Source organism: Octopus bimaculoides, chromosome 7 (genome assembly GCF_001194135.2).
Source record: "Octopus bimaculoides isolate UCB-OBI-ISO-001 chromosome 7, ASM119413v2, whole genome shotgun sequence".
Taxonomy (NCBI): Eukaryota; Metazoa; Mollusca; class Cephalopoda; order Octopoda; family Octopodidae; genus Octopus; species Octopus bimaculoides.
The window spans coordinates 11,160,261-11,165,338 of record NC_068987.1 but is presented as its reverse complement, the minus strand read 5'-3'; the positions used below and the strand labels follow the sequence as shown (position 1 = coordinate 11,165,338).

At 35.3% G+C, this 5,078-nt stretch overlaps 1 protein-coding gene across 23 annotated transcripts in view; it reads right to left on the bottom strand.

Moving 5' to 3' along the window:
• Positions 1-5,078, bottom strand: part of LOC106882391 (trithorax group protein osa) — a 656,478-nt gene that overhangs the window by 345,819 nt on the left and 305,581 nt on the right. For 3 of the 23 annotated variants that reach the window (XM_052969224.1, XM_052969233.1, XM_052969231.1), the window contains exon 1: positions 1,697-1,919. The exons of 17 other annotated variants lie outside the window; for them this stretch is intronic. The gene's annotated coding sequence lies outside the window, so the exon portion shown is untranslated. Of the gene's footprint in view, positions 1-1,696; positions 1,920-5,078 lie in introns of those variants that run through there. 3 more of the 23 variants (XM_052969230.1, XM_052969236.1, XM_052969234.1) reach the window with 1 other exon arrangement.

The following is a 5,078-nucleotide window of genomic DNA, read 5'->3' as shown; positions in this document are numbered from 1 at the left end:
AGTAACAGAATGATTCCCTATTCAAGGAGAGAGACATCTCTCGTCTGTTTAATAACATGGAACGAAAGTTAAACCCAGCCCTTAGGAAATCTGGAGAGGTTTTGAGGAAACACACACACATGCTATATTATAGTTGTGAAGTTCTTAGGTTCGTAATGTCAGACTGAAAAAGACTAACATTGATGGTGGTGTTGGCAGAGGCGTAAAATAGTTTTCATTCAGACAGAGCAAGCTATGTCTTGTTATAATAAACTTACAGAAGAGGGTAAATAGAAGCGATTGGTTGCCACTTGCCAAGTCAGCAAAAAGGTTTCGTTCTTTTAAAGGGAAATATGTGAGACTAAGAAAAGTGTTTGTCGTTTGTTTGAGTGAAATAAATAGAAAACTAGAAAGCATAACTGGTTGTGTAGTTTATTTGCCAGGACTTTTGGTTTTCTATTCAAGCGATTAAGAAAAGAAAATTAAAACTGATAAAAGGTGCAAGTTAGATAATAGAACAGAAAAGAGATTTTAAGATATTTGAGACATGAAAGAAAATTCAGGAAGTAAAAACGAGAGAAAGAGAGAGAGAAAGAGGGAGATGTAAAGGAAATCTTATTAAGGGGAATTCAGAAAATGAATTATCTATTGTCAGTAATTATGATCAATGACAGCAACAACAAAACGAACAAGGAAAACAATGACCTTCGTTAGCTTCATCAAAAGATAAACAGTATCAAGTTAGTTTGGTTACTTCCTGTAAGTGGGGACTGTTTGGGCAGCTTAATCAGATATTGTTACCAGTAACCTACTTTTAAGCAACCAAATATTTTGTAGCCACGGCCCATCTAGAGAAACTAGATTTGCAGAGTGGCAGATTGTGTACTAAATGTGTAGGAAAGAAAGAAAGAAGAAAAAGAAGAAGCAACGCCCATCAACACTAGACAAACACTAGATTCTCTGTCTCTCTCTCTCTCTCTTTCTGCCACTTAAAATGTTAAAATGAATAAACAACGAATACTTTTCTTAACTAATGATCTGTTGTAAACGTTATATAAAGAAGAGATCCAACTTTTTTTTTATCGTTTCACCACCCCTCCCACCCTGAAGACAATCGACCCTGGCTGGCCCGACACCCTCCGACCCACCTGCAAAAACCGATAAATAAATAAACAAACAAACAAACAAACAAACAAACAAACAAACAAACAAACAAACAAATAGATAGATAGATAGATAGATAGATAGATAGATAGATAGATAGATAGATAGACAGACAGACAGACAGACAGACAGATAGATAGATAGATAGATAGATAGATAGATAGATAAATCGCCATAGAAAAAAGAAACAAAAATTTACAAAGATCACTTCTTAAAATATTACACAAAACATATTTTGTAGTAGTAATAGTTACTAAGACATCTTTAAAATCAAAAGTTAGATTCATAAAACAAGCAAGCACACACACACATTTATTCATATATATATATATATATATATATATATATATATACTAATCAATGAAGTGAGAAAAGGAGTAGTAGAGAAATCAGTCGAAGTAGTAATAATAGTCATTATGGTGGTTGTGGTAATAAGCAGAGCAAGAAGAAAGGGAAAAGCGTTTTCGCATGCTTCTAAATAAACACTATAAATTAGATTTAGAGAAAAATATTAGTGACTCAGGCTGAAATGACATCACAATAAATGGATTACCTTACAGTGTATAGCGCCAGTATTCCGCAGAACTACGAAAAATACACTGACGCTGTTTGCAAAGCTTAATACACACATCAGCTAAGCCATACCGGCAGGTCAAACCATGTAATGATAGAGATAGTAAGATAGATAATAGATAGCTAGATAGCTAGATAGATAGATAGCGAGAGAGAGATAGATACATAGGTGCGAGGCAGGTAATTGAGTTGTCGGTTGGCGATATATAGGAGAGGCAAATAAAACAGTCACAAACAATATATATATATATATATATACGTATGTATGTATGTATGTATGTATGTATTTATACACACATATACACGCATGATAATATGTAGGTGAGGCAAGTCTATTGTGAGCATTGAATATGCGAATGAGACAGATAGGTGATTCATACTGGAATGACAGCAATTATGAAGAATCAACTAACTCCACACAAAACTATAAATGATTTTGTATTCAGTCGCTATGACAAAAGAAAGGGAGAGAGTATGGTCACCGAAGAAGATTCCGAAGCGGGGAAGGAGGAGGGGAAGAAAAAAAGACGAAAGGAAAATGTATGATTTTAAGTTGGGTTGATTACGAGTTTTCCCTACGTTTTGTCAAAAACATCAAACACACTTTCTTCTCTAGCAAACGAGAGGCAAGGGTATTTGAGACTATCTTTGTCAACAGATTTCACAAACGGGCTTTAGAAATTGGTTACGAAGACTGGAAATAAATGAAGATAAGGTTTTAAAGCAAAACTGTACTGCAAGTCTCTGAACATCAGCGCTTGTTTCGGAAAAACAACCCATGCGTGTCAAACAAGTTCGAGATCTGTGGATCAGAATCGGTGCAGCATCAAATAGAATGCTTGTGTAGTTTTTAGCTAAACCTCCCCTTTTGCAGTTTGCGTTCAAAAATTTGTTAGCTCAACTTCGCCTTTCATTCTTCCATGGTTGATAAAATCCAGTCAAGTACCGGAGTCGGTGTAAACTCACTGTCAGTCTTCTCCAGTGCTTATGTTGGAAATCATCATCATCATCACCACCATCATCGTCACCATCATCAGTAGTAGTAATAGTGGTTGAGAGCTGGCAGAATCCTTGGCACATTGGAAAACAAATGCTTAATGGCGTTTAATTTGTCTTTTAAGTTCTGAGTTCAAATTCCACTGAGGTTGACTTTGCCTTTTTTTTCTTTTCTTTTCTTTCTTTTTTTTTTTTTTTGGTACCAGTTGAGTGCTGGGATCAATGAAATAAATACCAGTGGAACACTGGGGCCCAATGTTATTGACTAGTCTCCGCCACCAAAATTTCAGGCCTTATGCTAGAGTAGAAAGGATTGTTGTTGTTGTTGTTGTTGTTGTTGTTATTGTTATTGTTAATGTTATTGTTGTTATTATTATTATTATTATTATTATTATTATTATTATTATTATTATTATTATTAAGAAGAAGAAGAAGAAGAAGAAGAAGAAGAAGAAGAAGAAGAAGAAGGTGGTGAGCTGGCAGAACTGTTAGCATGCTGAGCAAAGTACTCAGCAGTATTTCAGCGGTCTTTATGTTTTGAGTTCAAATTCCACCATAGTCGACTTTGCCTTCCATCCTTCCAGGGTCGGTAAAATAAGTTCCAGTAGAGAACTGAAATTGCTGGCCTTGTGCCAAAATTTGAAACCATTGTTATTATCATCATCATCATCATCATCATTATTATTATTATTATTATTATTATTATTATTATTAAGGTAGTTAGCTGGCAGATTCGTTAGCATGCCGGACGAAATAATTAGCGGTATTTTGTCTGTCTTCCCATTCTGAGTTCAAATGCCACCAAGGTCGACTTTACCTTTCACCCTTTCGGGGTCGATAAACTAAGTACCAGTTATGCACTGGGATCAAAGTAATCGACTCATCTCCTCCCACCAAAATTTCAGGCCTTGTGCTTATAGTAGAAAGAATTATCATTATTATTATTATTATTATTCAGTAGTTTTATTTTATAACTTGCTTTCACTTCACTACCGAGCGCAGCTCTGCGTGCCTTGGGTATGTGCTGTGGTTTGCTGTGATGCTCTTATTATTATTATTATTATTATTATTATTATTATTAGTTTGACTTTTTCTTTGTATTTGTACAAGCTGGCTCCAAGATTCACCCAGAGACCTCAAGAGACAAGAAGTTAGAAGTTCATGTCGGTGTTATGCCTAGGGTACCATATATTTGGTTTTGCAAAGATTATTATTATAATTATTATTATTATTCAGTAGTTTTATTTTTATAACATGCTTTCACTTCACTACCGAGCGCAGCTCTGTGCGCCTTGGGTATGTGCTGTGGTTTGCTGTGGTGCTCTTATGTTTACTGTATTGAAAGTGTTTTGCGTAGAATGTGTGCAGTACCCAGTAGTGCAATTTTCTGTATGTTATATATATTTGTAAGTCCTGGTATTTTTGTTATGTATTTGTCTGAATATTTTTTTTATTATACCTAAGGCACCTACTATGATAGGAATTGTTTCTGTTTTTAGATTCCACATTCGAGTTATCTCTATTTCCAGGTCTTTGTATTTTGAAAGTTTTTCCATTTCTTTTAGATAAACGTTGTCATCTGCTGGTATTGATACATCAATTAGAAAGCCATTATTATTATTATTATTCCATTGCTATGAAGATACACAGTCTTTTAGACACTTTCAGCATAAGATGTAAAAACTAATATAGATAAGTTTTGAGATGAATTGAGAAATGCGTTTATAAATGAAATGAATTTTGTTAAATACGAGAGAAACCTTATTTGCGAACTGATGATTGCTTTCAATATGGATTAACTGTAAACATTTAGCTTCTTCTTTTCTTTTTTTTCTTTTTTTCGTTTTCTGGCATCATTGGTTATAGGTTTCCAATGAGACAATCACTGGGTCATTGCATTTCCAATAGCAAACGTGGTGAGGGTTGATGGAGTAGCTGTGGAATTTGAGTGAAATACCTCAAAATATTTCTTTGCTTGTTTGTTTTTAATTCTTCATCATCATCATCATCATCATTTAACATCCATCTTCCATGCTGGCATATATATACTCTCTTTTACTTGTTTCAGTCATTTGACTGCGGCCATGCTGGAGCACCGCCTTTAGTCGAGCTAATCGACCCCGGGACTTATTCTTTGTAAGCCTAGTACTTATTCTATCGGTCTCTTTTGCCGAACCACTAAGTGACGGGGACGTAAACACACCAGCATTGGTTTGTCAAGCAATGCTAGGGGGGACAAACACAGACACACAAACACACACACATACATATATATATGCATATATACGACGGGCTTCTTTCAGTTTCCGTCTACCAAATCCACTCACAATGCTTTGGTCGGCCCGAGGCCGTAGAAGACACTTGCC